The 16,831-nt window shown below is 44.3% G+C and overlaps 1 long non-coding RNA gene across 11 annotated transcripts; it reads left to right on the forward strand.

Annotated features, from left to right (window-relative positions):
• The first annotated feature begins 1,244 nt into the window (after positions 1-1,244).
• LOC115938443 (uncharacterized) lies at positions 1,245-15,400 on the forward strand. Of its 11 annotated transcripts, none has more exons than XR_014139604.1 (10): positions 1,245-3,530; positions 3,650-3,839; positions 4,608-4,701; positions 4,838-5,132; positions 6,612-6,781; positions 8,023-8,296; positions 8,896-9,454; positions 9,553-9,742; positions 10,516-10,618; positions 13,615-15,400. It is a non-coding gene; the product is annotated as an uncharacterized LOC115938443 (long non-coding RNA). The 11 variants fall into 11 exon arrangements; XR_014139601.1 differs by having other exon boundaries at positions 1,245-1,518; positions 2,218-3,530; positions 8,023-9,454; XR_014139605.1 differs by having other exon boundaries at positions 1,245-1,518; positions 2,356-3,530; positions 8,023-9,454.
• Positions 15,401-16,831: the final 1,431 nt, after the last annotated feature.

Here is a 16,831-nt window from a genome sequence, read left to right on the forward strand (position 1 = left end):
CTTTTCTTCTTTCCAAGCCCATTCTGGCCCTGTTTGTACAAGCCTCTTTCGGCAGCTTCACTATTATCTCCTTGAGTCAGAAATCTTCTGTCTCCATCATCTTTTTTATGATCTTTGATTACTCTGTGAACTACTGGAATGACTTGTCCTTGGACTTTATTTTTTTTTTTAAAGATTTTATTTATTTATTTGAGAGAGAGAATGAGACAGAGAGAGAGAGCATGAGAGGGGGGAGGATCAGAGGGAGAAGCAGACTCGATCCTGGGACTCCAGGATCATGACCTGAGCCGAAGGCAGTCGCTTCACCAACTGAGCCACCCAGGCGCCCCGTCCTTGGACTTTAAAAACAACAGTTTCACCAGCTTAAATGGGTTTTCCTGGAAATGTGTCAGGTTCTCTCTCCTGGGGCCACATCCAATATTAACTCACCTAAAACAGACTTGGTGGGGGCGGCTTATTTGGGGGAAGACCCCAGGGGTGGGAAGGAGGGATTTGGGATAGTGTGACAGGGAGGGAAAAAGGACCAAAGGAGGATGTGCCATCAAGATGTGGGCAATGGGGACCTGCTCTGCCAGGATCTCTGCCAGGGGACAGAGGGCTGAAGGACAAGGAGGCTGGTGTCTTCCTTTGCTTGAGGGTCGCCCCTGGGGGCGTCAGCTTCCCTGCACTTCTGGGCTGCGCTTACCTGTGAGCTGAGAGGTACTGGAAAGAGCCCCAGGGCAGAAAGCAGGAAGAGTCCAGGTGCCCTGTGGAGGAGGCCCTGCGGGGTGGGCTGGGTCTGGGCCCGCAGGGATCTGTCCTTTGTCCCTCGGACTGAAACCGGAGGTGGCCAAGGGCACAGGAAGCAAGCACTAAGGGCACTTGCTTGGCTCTGGTGTTGCTTGTTTCGGGTTAATCTTTCTGAAGGTAACTTAGGGTGGAGCTGGGCTGATTTGCCTTTTCCCTCAGGTTTAAAGCAGCCGCCTTCTCCAGGCCTGGGTTCTCCAGGAGGTTCAGTTGGGAGTGAGTAGGGGTTCTGGGAGGAGATGGGCTAGGGCATTTTTCCCAGCTCAAGGTCAGCTCAGCTCTGTCTCTGCAGCCACTTCTTGGTCGCTGAGCCACCAGTCTGGTGCCAGGAGATTTTCTGTTCCAGCCCCCACCCCCCTTCCCAGCAGGCTGCGCTTTCCAGCATGCTCTCTGTTCCACCTGCTGCGTGCCCGTGTTTTCTGAGACCGGCTTCCTCTAGGCCCCTCCCGCCACCCAAGCTTTCTCTTTCACTTAGAGTGTTCCTGCCCTGCTCAGTTTGGTTTCTGTTTCCAGTAATTCCCCTCAAAGCCACGCTCCTTCCTGCTGGAATGAATTGTTTGCTGGCCTTTTCTGAGATTCCCAAGGGCTTAAACGCCCCGCCCCACCCAGACCCTCACTTACTGTAGCTGTCCCCTCCAAGCGCCAGCCCGTGGGACGTCTCTTCCCCACACGGGATGCATGCAGATCTGCTGGCCCGGTTTCTGCTCAGGATGGCGTCTTCCTCTTGTGGGGGTGAGCATTTTGGGGGGAGGGAGCGGATTTTCATTTTTGTGGCCACCTCCTGTTGTGGCTGGTTTGATGAGTTTATCCATATCCCAGAGTTTGATAATCTCCTGTCTCCTAGTTTGGTCGAAGAGGTTATATGTAGGCTTTTTGTTATTTGTTTGGTTCTGTTTAGGGAAAAGGAGAATAGTGGATTCCCTCAGGAGTTCACATTTCCTTATTTTATGGAAATTTCATGACTGTCGTGGAATCGATGAAGGGCCTCCATGAAGCCCCAAGTTCCCTGGAACAGTTTGGAAACCACGGATCTCTCTAAACTCCTCACTTTACAGATGAGGAAATGGAACCCAAAGAAAGGAAAGGGACCTACGCCAAAGCACACACAGAGTGGAAGATCTAAGGGGGAGCTCTCCTATCTTGGCACCTAGAATAGTACCTTTTTCTAGCACAAGGACCTGTCCTCTGGACCTTAACCAGAATGTGCTTACCAGTTGTTTAAGGAAGTGCTTCCCAAGTGCTTTCAAGATGCTCTTTGAAAAGTAGGTTACAGTGTTCAAGTCATTTTGGAAACACCAGCCTCTAATTCTCTCCAGCTGACTCTCATAGCATGTTAGTGTACTTAAGGCTCTGAGAAGTCCCTCAGTATAGAAAACTGCTTATCGTTGCTTAATCCAGGTTTTCCTAATTTTTAAAATCTACTGTTCCTAGATCTACTTACATTCTGCTCTGAAGCCCAGAAAAGGCTTCTCTCAAGGAACAAATCTCTACGGAGGGATGGGGAGTAGGGTGGAGAGGACTCAGGCATCACCCCAGCAGGTGCAAGACTTCAGGTGTCCTCACCTGCAGCGCTTCCTTCGCCGAGGAGGAGATCGGCTAGCCTCTCTGGTCGGTGCAGGGATGAGGCATGAGGGAGACGGAAGAGGGGAAAGCAGCATGACAGAGGCGGATGGTGCAGACTTCAGACTGCCCAGTGGAATTCTGTGCCCTTGGTACTTTCTGGGGGCGGAGGAGCCCGCCGTAGCCTGGATGTGGCCCGTGGTCTGGAACCAGGAGAGGCTTCCTTGCTTATTCTCTCATCGTTTTGCCTCCTTCCTCTCATCTGAGTCCACTTCCAAATCCTGTGGCTTTCCCCATTGATATGTTTGCTCCTCTCCACTCCTGCCGACCCCTCTCTTCACCTCCCTCATCTGCCTCTGGGCAGAGTTCCCCTGACACAGACTCTGCCCTTGGGCTGCACACACATCAACCTGGTCTTCCTTAAAGTGTGTGCGTGCGCGTGTGCGTGTGTGAGTGTGACTACCCAGATCTTTCACAGGAGGACTTCCAGTACTTCATCTTCCCCCTCTAACGTCTGGGAGTTGACAGACCCGATTACGCTCACAACCACCAGAGGGCGCAGCGATTCCGGAGTGCGTGGCCGGCTCACACCGTCTTGGAAACAGGCAACGTTTGAATCTAAGAAGTGCAGAGCGGAATGTGGTAGCTTCGGTCACCGTTTGTGACCACTTCATCTCCTTTGTTCCAAATGCAGTCAAAGTCTGCTCTAACAAAACTCAGGGTCACATGATTTCGGTTATGCCTGGGCCTCATTCCAGCCCTTCAACTATGTGCAGGCACATAGCGTTCGGGAAAGGTTGTCAGAAATGGGCATTCTGGTGGGGTCTCCTTTATAATGACAAGATGGCCATTTGGCCACAGCACAAAGCAGGGCTGAGGAAAACGGGGTATGGGCTAGGGCTGTTCTGGGCGGGGCTCCTAAACATGGGGCTCTGCCCCGGGCTCCGATGTTATTTACCATGTGAATCCGTGACTTAGTAATAAAGAGAGTGGGTGTTCATGGAGCACCTACTATGCCAGCAAATTTGCCTGGCACGTGATAAATATTATCTCTCATCCTCGTGATAAACTTGCAAGACAGGTGTTCTCATTTGACAGATATAAAAGTTGATGCACAGTGATGGTGAATGATGTGCCCAGAGTTACCCAGCCTGCCAGGGGTGGAGCGACGAATCCATCTCCAGGTGTGCTGAACTACAAGCTGGGTGATTTTCCGTTACTTGTACTTTTCTCACCATTTGATGTTTCGGTCTCTGTCCATCTTTCATGATAAAATTCACACCAATCTTCCTGTTTTATTCAGGCTAGGCTACCTGTTGTAACAAATAGTCCCAAACTCTCAGTGGCTCAACAAGATAAAAATCTTTACTGCTCAGGTCCAAGTCCACTGCAAGTCAGACAGGGGCCTCTCTCCACACAGCCAGTCAGGGACCGGGCATCTCCCATCCGATGGAGCTGCTGTCTTCAGAATGCGGCCTCGGAGGTCTCCACAGGTCAGTCAAGCGATGGAGGGTCACACCGAGAGATCTGTGTGCACCAGACCTGGACGCAGCCCACGCCACTTTCCATTTGTCTGAATGAGATCAGTTGGTCCCAATCGAACTTCAGGGGGGCTGGGACATGCGGTTTAGTCCTGTGCCCGCAAAGAAGAGAAAATGGGTACTGTGAGCACTGTCTCTCTGACCTCCCCCTCTCTCACACGACTGTACTGAGGATGAAATGAAACAAACTCTGTCAGGGTGCTTTACCCAGACGAGAGATTACGATGCCTTACAGCTGGAAGGAAGGGGCTGGGAGAGAGAGATCGCAGCTGGGGGTGTATGTTCAGGAGTCTTCTGAACTCATGTAAGTCTTTCACCCTCTGCCTCACATGTTTATTTCCAGCATTCATTCATTCATTCACTCGCTCATTCATTCATTCCCCAACAAATCGTTCCATGCCTTGAGTACTGTGCCACATGTTGGTGTATGTGATAGGTGTGATGTTTTAGCCTGAAGAAAATCCTCTTCTGGAGCTGGTGTTGGTGTTAGGAAGGATGAGTTGCCACCTGCTCCGAAGTGGAAGTGGTCTCATGTAATTGACCTGCCCCACGTGGCTGGCTGGGCTATATGATGAGGGTCGTTGCTTCAAGGATCGATCAGCATTGGTCTTTTTGCTGGCAGGTTGGACCATCAGCAATCACAGTCTGGGAAAAGGGAGCCCCTGTTTTTGGACTTTTGTGTAACCCACATCCTTGTCACTTTGACCCCTCTGTTCACAGACACACTGAGCAAATGCTGCGGTATTTGAGGAGAGAGGTTGGGTGACAGGCTGAGGATGGGCCATCCTGTCCAGCTGCTGGCGGACAGCCCCAGGTGGGTAGATGCTCTCGGGCACTAATATGAGACCCAATGATGCATCCACGGGCTTGGGGACCCATGTCCACAAGTCCCTCCACATGTCTCTTCCCCAGATTGCCTTGTCTCTGATCCCCCACTCTGTTCCTTCCAGGCCCTTGACAACTGGCCAAGCCACCCAAATACTGCAAAGAAGGCAGTGCGCAGGTCTGCCTCAGGTCTCCCCTCCCTCCACCTGAAGAGGAGGGCCAAGCGCCCTGGTTCCAGCTGGGTTCACTGGAAGACTCACCTTTTACTACCACATTGAAGGGCCTCTCTTGATTTGGGCAACAATGCCGCCGCCATCCTATTCTGTGAACCAAGCCTGAGTTCAGTGAGGCGGAGGGCGCCCCCGAGGAGGCTATGGTATGGATCAAGGGAGAGTCAGCAGTGCAACAGAAAGAAGCGAAGTGAGAGTCTGGGTAGCTCTTTTTATAATTTACTGGATCTTTCTGGATCTGCTAAAGGCTACATCCAAATATTCCACTTCCATTGCATGACATGCTGCTGGTGTGGAGGTCCAAACTTATGTCTTTGTAGGTTAGGTAACAACCCAGCTTGCACTGGGAAATCAGATTGCGGGGGAATGGGGTGTCCTGTGGTCGGCTGCTGAGTCCCAGTCAGAGTCCAGTATTATGCCAGGAGCTGCTTTTCAAACAGTATGGATCTCTACCATAGTGCATGGCCTTGTTCTAGAATCTGCCGGCTCTGTGCTGTGACCTTTCTATTGAGGACTGCACATTCTTATCCAGCGCAGATATACCTAAAGAACCTTTTGATCTGTTGGTCACATGGCCCAAGAAACAGAGTACTTGGAACCATGAGTTGGACTTGTTGCCTATTCAAAATTGGTGGTTTTCTGAGTCATCAGAGAAATGGGACTATGATGCCTTCAAAACCCAAAGAAACTCCAGGCATTATGCCTCTATCCTAGTGATGTAAGGTGCAAGGTGCAGCAATTTGTTCTTTGCCTTCGGGGGGATGTCCCCACATATCCCAGACAAGTGGAACTCTATAAAACTCACCAATCTGCTGTGCTTCTGCGTCTTTGTGGAGCCCACCTCCCACTTTCTCCCATGTATGCGTCTCAGGGCACTTGGGATAGTTATCAGTTCCTGTTCAGTTCCAAACAGCATGATGTCACCAATACAGTGGATCAGTGTGATGTTCTGCTATGTCATGACAGAGAGCAAGAGAGTTAACATAGCCCCGAGGCAAGAGTGTGAGTGTGTACTGCTGTCCTTTTTAATTAGGATAAACTTCCTCTGACTCCTGCAGCTGATAGGTTGGCAGGCACTGTGTTGATCTGCCCCAATAAAGATCCGTATTCAGACCAGCAACTAAAAATGGAGTTAATCTTAGTAGCTCACTGTTGTGGGTGAATTGGATGAGAATACAATACACTGTTCTCATCTTTCAAATCTTTGCTGGTGGTGCTGATCCATGAAATTCTTCCAGAAGTGTCATATTGCTTCTGATTCATCTTGAGGGCTGCTGTGGGAGATAGGGACATTTCAGGGCTTCCACTTGGCTCTTCCTACCATAGTGACCCTTACTCCACAAATCAGACCAATACTGTGAGGGGTCTCCCGGTGCTAACCACATGCTAAGTGTATCTGTCCTAACTATATACTTGGGAACTGGACAGATAACCACAGAGTGGATTTGCAGATGCACTAGGCCCTCTATGAGGCTAACTTTGGTCATTGATCAGGACTCAGGGTCCTGGGATTCCCTTCCCAATGTGGTCTGTGTCTGTGAATTGGCCAAGAGGTGAGGGCCATCATTTTTCTTTCGGTGGTTAATGTCCTTCTATTTGTCGAATCTAGGTATTTTTCTTCGTGTATAAATACAACATTCTAATGGCTGTCCACCTATCTTGTCCCTAGGAGAGATCCCTACGGACCAAGAAACCCTGACTGCCACTCCAACGTGCTGCCTATTAAGTAATTATGTTCACTGTGCCTCTGAAAGCCACTAACGAACTTCTCCAAGATGCTCATATCTTCCTCAGTAATATGATTTTTACTGCCGTAGTAAAGACTGTGTCCTCTGAGTGGTAGGTTCTGGGACCATACATGATAGATCGATGTTTAATGTTCCCACTTTCCTAAGTCTTCCGATCTCTTCTTTAACATGATGCCAAGGTAATTCTGGCAACTCCTTTTGTTCACTGTATCACCTTATGGAATCTAGGCTTCAAGTAGCCACCCCAGCAAGCTATGCAGGTGTTCTTGACACAAAGGAAAGTGTGAATCCTAAATGGGTTATTCCCTGTCAGTCATTTCCCCTCTATCCAGCTCTATATGCTGCCAACCCTGGGCTGGCATCCTTGATGCTCACTTCCATTTATGTTCTCAAGTTCTCACTAGCTTTGTGATTTCTTACCTATCTAGACAATTTCTCCCTGAAACAGGGATTTTGCTCCTCCGTCTACTCTTGCTGAGACCCGACTTGGGCTGTTAGTCTGGAGACAATGAAGGTTGTGGGATGTTAGCTTGTCTTCAGGAGGATAAGCATCATCTTGTGAGGAAACTGCTTTAGGTGAAAGCACTGCATATCCTCCAGGCAAGGAGAGGCTAGTCTTCTCTGGTGAAGGTGAAGGTGCTGCCTCTTTGGGAAGGACAGCAGAAGGGGATTCGGAGTTTTGAGGTGCTCAGGCTCCTGCACCTAAATGTCTCCATCCCAGTACTCAGAGTCCTACACTTTCCCTATCAGGGCTCTGACTTGACATAGAATATTTGCTGAGGCTCTGCTTTTCATCTTCATGGCAGCTCTGGATGCCCAGAATCTAGAATCTAGGATCTAGAATCAGATCCTTGCCCTGATTTTCAGCACAGTCTTTCCTGAGGCTCCCCGAAATAAAGATTTCCTTTAATACTGCCTTAGAGGGCATCTGGATGTTAGATCATGCCTTACGTTGGCTTCCCTGAGCTGTTATTTATTTAAATATCTTTCATGCTGTAATAAGTATCTATCCTAACCCACAGTCCACATAATTAGCATTGTTTCTATGTTGATTGAATGCCATGACCCCTTGTGCTCCCAGGGCCTTGACCTCCCTCCATCTGCACTCTATCCCTATTAACTACAATGAAAGTTGAAGAAATCATGAGTCTACCAAATGCCAAGGGGTTATTACTATTCCGTGTACCTCTAGCAGGGGAGTACCTATGACTTTCAGACGGGCGGCCCATTCACCTCCCTAATTCCATCTTGAAGATTGTTTTCTAGAACCACTCTTGGACAGGTGTTTTAACTGTGTCTTCTAAAGATTTTATTTATTTATTTAATTGACAGAGAGAGAGAGAGAGAGAGCGAGAGAGGGAACACAAGCAGAGAAGTGTGAGAGGAAGAAGCAGGCTCCCCGCCGAGCAGAGAGCCCGATGCGGGGCTCGATCCCAGGACCCTGGGATCACGACCTGAGCTGAAGGCAGACGCTTAACCGACTGAGCCACCCAGGAGCCTCTTAACTGTGTCTTCTAGAAAGCAGAGCTTTAGCCGAGGATTCAAGTGCCGATGTGATATTTGCAAATTGCAAGACCTTTGAGATGAGGGTGAAGAAGAATGGAAAGTGAGTCAAAGGAACACGTGAAGCTACGCAGCACGTTACTGGGCTGGCCATTGCTCCGCAACAAGCCCCAAAAAGCCACGCAACTCAATTGGTGGGCGTGCTCATGCTGCACATTGGATTTTCTCTGAAAGAATTTCAAGGAGAAACGAGTCCTCAGAGTAGTCCACAGAAGGGGGAAATGAGGAGAAATTTGTCATGCGGCTCCCTGTCACCTTCCATTTCCTAGCGGATGCTCAGCCCCCTGTGTCACCTGATCTGCCTCCACAGCAGTGGCTCAGTGGGCCAGATGCCATGCTCTGACCGTGGCGTGTTATCCAAGTCTAGACCTCAGTATGGTACACAGTACCAGCTGGCCACGTGGCCTGGGGAGTAGCCGGGGTTCCTGCCCCCTTGGGGAGGTTGTTAAAAGCAGTGGCAGGATCATGGTTCAGGAGACAAGCAGAACCTTGGGCAGGAAGCCAGAAAGGCAATCCAGAGAGGCACCAGGTCAGGGTCAGCTACACTGTGTTTCAGGAAAAGGGGGACAAATCAGGTGCACGTCACTCAAGAATTCTTACCTTGGAGATAATTTCATCAGATACAGTTTTGTTACTTTCAAGGGCTCTACACATTATAAAGGAAAGCTTAAGTGTGTGAACGTCGTCCATGAAAGCATCCAGGTGTGCCGAGTTTCATGCCATAGCCCTGCTCCTGACAGAAAGGAAGAACTCCGTGTTTCAGGAGCCTGGTGGGTAACTCTTTTGTAAGGCGTGAATTCCTTTGTGGACGTGAACGATCATGTTCTAATTAGCAGTGGGAAGAGTTCAGTTTCAGCAAAAGAGGTTTTCGTAAAGGTTCACATTGTCCAGTATTGTATCTTGAACTAAAAAACCTAATTTATTATTTACTCAGGCCAGATGGACTTTTTACTCACTGAAGATAAAGCCAGTGGCTTCCAGATATTGTATGTTCTCAAATGAAGTTGAAGGGCTTGCGTTTTTCTCACGAGATGGCTTCCGGCTGGCAGCTGTGGGCTGGGCTTTAGGGAGCCAGGACAGTGAAGGAAAACCAGACTGAAGCTGTCACCGATTTCTGATGACCTCAGGACATGCCAATGACAAAATGCTGATGAATTAAGCTGATTTTGCTCAACAGTGCCAAACTTTTAGGGTTAATGGGGTAAGATAATCATTGTAGTGACAGGTTTATATTTCCGCAGTAGAAAAATAATACTTTTCAATGTGCAAATATTGAGGTGCTTTCTCTCCCTTCCTTAGATTCATTTCTTCACAGAGGGAGTCACACCTTGAGATTTGATTGACAACCACCGGTGAACAGTGTGATGTTAACCTGAAATACTCTCAGAGCCGTGCTACTTTAATAAGGGTCACGTATCGCTCTCTGAGTACCTGCTAGCACACTGAGGTCTATTTCAGACTTGAAGCCCAATTCTACCTATAACTGAAGGTATGCAAGGAGCCCTATTTTCTGCCCTGGCTGTGCCTTATCAATGAGGCTTCTGTCTTCCCTGTGTTGACTCTTTGCCTGGATTTATGGCTTCTTGACTCTCACCTGCTAGATCTGGGAATCTGTCTCAATGGCTCTCAAACTCAACTGTGAATCAAAACAATCCCAGGAGGTTTAAAAAAATATAGGTACCTAGGATTATATCCTCACTGGTTCAGAATCTCTGGGGATGGAGCCTGTGGATCATCTGTAATTTTGAGAACTCCTTATGTAATTCTAATGCTGCAGTGCCATCATTAGGCTATGGTTAGGAATGGCCTATTTTTACCTGGGCTGATCCTTTTCAGTTACTTTCTGGATTCAGTGTTTGAGGCCACTTCTGGATCCCTCCTTGGTAAATGTGGAATCCTCATGGGTTTAATAGAGAAAGGAACATTTATCCATACATTCAGCTATGTATGTATGTATGTATTTATGTATCTATCCATCCTTCCATCTACTGAAATAATATTTGTTTATTTTTGGTGCCTGCTACAGGGATCACTGTTAGTAGAAACCCAGAGGGCTACTTGAGCCTTAACTTGTGGGATGCTGTATTCGTTACTGAGTCTCTGTTAGTCTGTGATTTCCTTGGAGGTAGGGACCACATCTCTCCACATGGTTATGTCTTAACTAACTATTTAGTGCCAGAATTGTGGAAAGTGCTTGACATTTTTTGTTATTGAAATGGAATGAAAATAGAGTTACAAACTCATGGTCTCTATCTGTTCCAGCATACAAACAACACAGAAGTACTGGACGTCTTCCAAAGGCCCATTTCTTATAGGCAGGCCTTCAATAAGCTTTAATCTGCTGATGTGAAGTCGGAAAGTCAGGGTAAGTCACAGTGGATTCTTGGGAGATACTAGAATGGTAGATGTTAATGGGAGGAACAGTTGGGAGTGGAAACTTTAATTGAGGTAGACTGGAATATATTTTAACCTAGAAGGACAGCCTTTCCTCTCTTATAGCAGTTATGCTCTGCCTTAATGCTGCAGAATTTTGGAATGATAAACACCTGAGCAGCCCTTCTGTGCTGCATGGGCTTGGTCTGGCTTTCTGATTGAGGATGGAGGGTAGAGGACAGGGTGCAGTCTGATTTGGAGGGTGTGGAAGAGGGCTCTACAGAAATGCAAGATGCTCTACATCTGTGTACTTTATCTGTTAGAGCTCTTAGCATATTAATCAGAGTTATTTTAAATTACTGGTTTGATAATTCCAACATCCCTGCCATATCTGAGTCTGGTCAGTGTAAGCAGAAAGATGGAAATTCTAAGAAAGAATAAAAAATAAATGCTAGAGATCAAAACTACTGTAACAGAAATGAAAAAGGCCTTTGATGGCATCATTAGTAGGCTGGACATGGCCAAGGAAAGAATCTATGAGCTTGAGGAAATGTCAATAGCAACTTCCAAAACAGAAAAACAAGCAGAAAAAAGACTGAAAAAAAGGGGGCACCTGGGTGACACAGTAGGTTAAGCAACTGACTTTTGGTTTTGGCTCAGGTTGTGATCTCAGGGTCATGAGTAATGCTTCATGCTCAGCATGGAGTCTGCCCCTCCCCCCTCTCTAAAATAAATAAAAATAAATCTAAAAAAAAAAAGGCTGAAAAAAAAAAAAAAAAGAATATCCCAGAACTGTGGGACAACTATAAAAGGTATAACATACATGTAATAGGATTACCAGAAGGAGAAGAATGAGAGAAAGGGACAGAAGCAATATTTGAAGCAATAATGAGCAAGAATTTCCCCCAAAGCAGTGTTGGACACCAAATCACACGTCCAGGAAGCTTAGAGAACACCATCAGTATAAATGCCAAAAGCAAAACAAAACAAACTACACCTATACCTAGGCATATAATATTCAGACTGTTGAAAATCAAAGAGAAAGAAAGAAATCCTGAAAGAAAGAAGCCAAGGGGGACGGGGAATACCCTACCTATCAAGGAGCAAAGATAAAAATTAATTAAACTTCTCAGAGACCATGCAAGCAAGAAGAGAGTGGAATGGCATATTTAATGTATTGAGAGGAAAAAAGCTACCTATTTAGAATTCTGTACCCTGCAAAATTAGCTTTCAAAAGTGAAGAAGAAATAAAGACTTTGGACAAAAAAAAATATGAGGGAATTTGTTGCTAGTAGACCTGCCTTGCAAGAAATGTTAAAAGAAGTTCCGCAGAAAGAAGGAAAATTATAGGTCAGAAACTCAGATGTACATTAAGAAAGGAAAATCATCAGAAAAGGTATAAATGAACATAAACATTTTAATTTTTCCTATTCTTTTTTTTTTTAAGATTTTATTTATTTATTTGACAGAGAGAGACACAGCGAGAGAGGGAACACAAGCAGGGGGAGTGGGAGAGGGAGAAGCAGGCTTCCTGCTGAGCAGAGAGCCCGATATCGGGGCTCCATCCCAGGACCCTGGGATCAGGACCTGAGCCTAAGGCAGACGCTTAACGACTGAGCCACCCAGGCGCCCCTAATTTTTCCTATTCTTAATTGCTCTAAGAGATTCAGCTAACAGCTATTCAAAATAATAGTAGCAACAAAACAATGCATTTGATTATATATGTAGGCTTCTATACAAGTGAAATTAATGACAACAATGATGCAAGGGTAAAGAGGAAGGAATTAGGATTATCTTGTTATTATAAGGTACTTGCACTGCCTGTGAAACAGTTTAGTGTTATTTGAAAATGGACCTTGATTGTTTGTAAATGTATACTGCATACTCTAGGGCAACCAGTTAAAAAAGTTAGAAAAAGAAGTATAACATGTATATTAATGAAGGAAAGAAAATGGAATCATATAAAATGTTCAGTTAAAACCACAAAAGACAGAAAAAGAGAGGAAGACCAAAAAGGAATTAAAGACAACCAATAGAACACAGTAAAAAATACAATAGACATTCATCTAACTATATAAATAATCACTTTAAACATCAATGGTTTACATGCACCAATTAAAAGACAGAGACTGTCAAAGTGGATTAAAAAATAAGACTCAACCATACGTTGTCCACATGCAACACACTTTAAATATAAATATGCACAAAAGCAAAGGGATGGAGAAAGATACACCATACAAACACTAATCAGGAATTACTAGAGGCATTACATAATGATAAAAAAGTCAATTCCCCGAGGAGACATAGCACTCTTTAATGTTTATGAGCCTAACAATAGAGTGTCAAAGTATGGGAGGCAAAACTAGTAGGGCTGCAAGGAGAAATCCAGAAGCTCAGAAAACACTAGCAGGATAAATGCCCAAAAAAAAAAAAAAAAAAAAGATGAATCCACTATTATTACTGGAGACTTTAACAACTTTCTATCAGAAATGGACAGATCCAGTAAGCAGAAAATCAGTAAGGACATAGTTGAAATCACCAGCACCACCAATCAACTGAATATAATTGACATCTATTGACTATTTCATCTAACAACAGCAGAATACACATAACTCTCAAGCTCACGTGAAACATTCACCAGGATAGATCACATTCTGGGCCAGAAAACAGAATTTAACACATTTAAAAGAATAGAAATCATATGTCTGCTCTCAGACCACAGTGGAATTAAACTCGAAATCAGTAACAGAAAGATAGCTGGGGAGTTCCAAAATAATAGAGATTAAACAACAGATGGGTCAAGGAAAAAATCTCAAAAGAAATTTATGAATATTTTGAACTAAGTGAAAATGCAAGTACAACTTAGCAAATTTGTGGGATATAGTGAAAGAAGTGTTTACTGGGAAATTTTAGGAATACTATCATATACTATAGTATTTATGGTACTGAATAAAGATCTAAAATGAATAATCTAAGCTTTCACTTTAGGAAACCAGAAAAAGAAGAGCAAATTAAATCCAAAGTAAACAGAAGAATAGAAATAATAAGAATTAGACCAGACATCATGAAATTGAAAACAAGGAATCAATAGAGAAAATCAATGAAACCAAAGGTGTTTCTTTGAAAAGATCAATAAAACTGATAAACTGCTAGCTAGACTAGGAAAAAAAGAGAAGACACAAAAACTGGTATCAGAAATAAAAGACGGGGCATCACTACAGATCTCAAGGACATTAAAAAGATAATAAAGGAATACTGTGAATAACTCCATGTTCACAGACTTGATAGCCTAGTTGAAACGGACTAATTCCTTGAAAGACACAACCTGCTAAAACTCACACAAGATGAAACAGACAATATATCTGAATCAACAATTAACTGATAAAAAATTGAGTCAATAATTAATAAGCTTCCAAAAAAGAATGCACAAGGCCCGGATGGGCTCATTGGTGAATTCTTCCAAAGCCTAAGGAAGAAATTATACCAACATTCTATAATCTTTTCCAGAAGATAGAAGCAGAGGGAATACTCCCTAACTCATTCTATGAGGTCAGCATTACCTTAATACCAAAAGCAGATGAAGATGTTACAAGAAAAAAAAAACAAAAACAAACTATAAACCAATATATCTCAGGAACATAGATGCAAAAATTCTCAAAAATATTAGCAGAAATCTAACAATTTATAAAAACAATTATACACCATGACCAACTGGGATTTATCACAGGGATCTTTCACAATCATGAAAGAAGTGGTTGATAAGCTGGACTTCATTAATATTAAATACTCTGGCTCTGTGAAAGATACTGTCAGAAGAATGAGAAGACAAGTCACAGACTGGGAGAAAATACTTGCAAAGACATATCTGATAAAGGATCCAAATATACCAAGAAACTTAAAACTCAACAATAAGAAACCCAAATTAATTAATCCAAGCCCAGTTAAGAAATAGGCAATAGACCTTACCAGACACATCATCAAAGAAGATATACTGATGGCAAATAAGCATATGAAAAGATGGCCATTTAGGAAGACCCTTTGGTAGTTTGTCACAAAACTAAACATACTCTTACCATATGATCCAGCAATAGCACTCCTTGGTATTTACCCAAAGGAGTTGACAACTATGTCCACACAAACACTTGCACACAGGTTTTTAGGGAAATTTTATTCATAACTGCCAAAACTCAGAAGCAACCAAGATGTTGTTCAGTAGGTGGATGGAAAAATAAACTGTGGTACATCCAGACAATGGAATATTATTCAGCACTAAAAATAAATGAGCTTGTCAAATCATGAAAAGATACAAAGGACCCTGAAATACATATTACTGATGGTCACATACTGTATGATTCCAATTATAGGACATTTTGGAAAATCTAAAATTATGGAAACAGTTAAAATATCAGTTGCCAGGGGTTGGGGGGAGAGAGGGATGAATAGGTGGAACACGGGGGATTTTTAGGGCAGTAAAACTATTGTGTATGATACCATAATGGTGGGGACATGCTATTATACATTTATCAAAACCCATAGAATGTACAGCACCTAAGAGTGAACCCTAATGTAAGCTATGGACTTTGGGTGATAGTGATGTGTTGATGTAGGTTCATCAATTGTGACAAATGTTCCCCTGTGGTGGGGGAGGTTGATACTTCGGGAGGCTGTGCATGTGTGGGGACGGCAGGTATATGGAACTCTCTAGTTTCTGTTTGGTTTTGCTGTGAACCTAAAACTACTCTAAAAAAATAAAATATTTTAAAAAGAAAAGAAATCTGGAATTTTCACATCCTCCATGATCCTCAGCAACTGTAAAAAAACAACAACAAAAAAGCTTCATGCTTCAGACTTGGACCCCTCACTGCCAGGTCTTGGTGAGCCCCCATTGAGTGACACCTTCATTACATGGTAATTGTCATTTTATTGCCTTGATCTGTATAACATTTAGAGTAGGTGTAGCAGATTGCATCTAGGAAAGTTCTCTGAAAGTTCTGACCCTGAGGCATTGAAATATAAACCTCTCATTCTCTGCCCTCTTACTGCCCTTCACTTCTTGAACTTAGCACACATAGTAGGAGAAAGAAAGAAAGAAAGAGAGAAAGAAAGAAAGAAAAGAAAAGAAAGAAAAAGAAAAAAGAAAGAAAGAAAGAAAGGGGGAGGGAGGGAAGGAAGGAAGGAAGGAAGGAAAGGAAGGAAAGAAGGAAGAAATCAAATTGCACCTGTCACAGCACAAGGCATAGGCATGAAGCATGGTGTAGAACCTTCTTTTATTAAGCTTTGCCTCCTAAACCCCCTCTGACCAGCCCTTCTTCTCACTAGTGAGGCACTTACAACACTATCATGGTACATCCCACTGGACCATTTACAAAACACAATCATATATACATTATCTCATTTAAACTTCAAAACTAAGAGAAAACAGTAGTATCATTACCCCAACATCCTAAAGAAGAAATGGATTCATTCATTTCCAAGGGGCCATCCATCGGGTTGGTGAAGGGAGGCCTCCCACCAGCCTTCCTGTTCCACCTGCCTCCGTTCTGCTCCACCTGCCTCCTCTCCAAGGCTGCACGTTCTCCTCTGTGCTCATGCTCAGCACAGGCTGACTTTGGAAGGCTCGCCTTGTCTTTGGAAAAAACTGTTTTAAAACATTTCCCCCCAAAGTTTTATCTTGAAAAAAAAAAAAAAACAACCCACAAAGCTACAGAGAAGGGGCAAAAAATATACAGTGAGTCCTTGTGAACCCCTTCCCCGGATGATTCATTGGTTTACATGGTGCACCGTTTTCTTTCTGCCTCTATTTCTGTCTCTGTCTCTCTATCCCGGCCTCTCGGCAGACATACCTTTATGCATGTCTTTATTTATTTCTCCCCCCTGCTGGACTATTTACAGCCATATTAGTGGCAGACGTCATGACACTTCAGCCTTAATACTTCAGCATGAAGTATGTCCTAAGAACAAAGACTTTCTCTAACACACATTCAGTTCTCACATTTGGGGAAATTTTACTTCGGGACAACGCTCTTATGCAATATCCGGTCGATACTCTAATTTCCCAAGCTGTCCCCACCCCCAAGATGTTCTTTTGGGTCTTTTTTCTCTTCCAGGGTCCAGTCAAGGATGACAGCTGTCGTGTCTTTTTTTTTTTTTTTAAAGTTTTTTTATTCACGAGAGAGCGAGAGAGAAAGGCAGAGGGAGAAGCAGG

This window comes from Leptonychotes weddellii, chromosome 13 (assembly GCF_054177405.1).
Source record: "Leptonychotes weddellii isolate Sample4059 chromosome 13, ASM5417740v2, whole genome shotgun sequence".
NCBI classification, from domain to species: domain Eukaryota; kingdom Metazoa; phylum Chordata; class Mammalia; order Carnivora; family Phocidae; genus Leptonychotes; species Leptonychotes weddellii.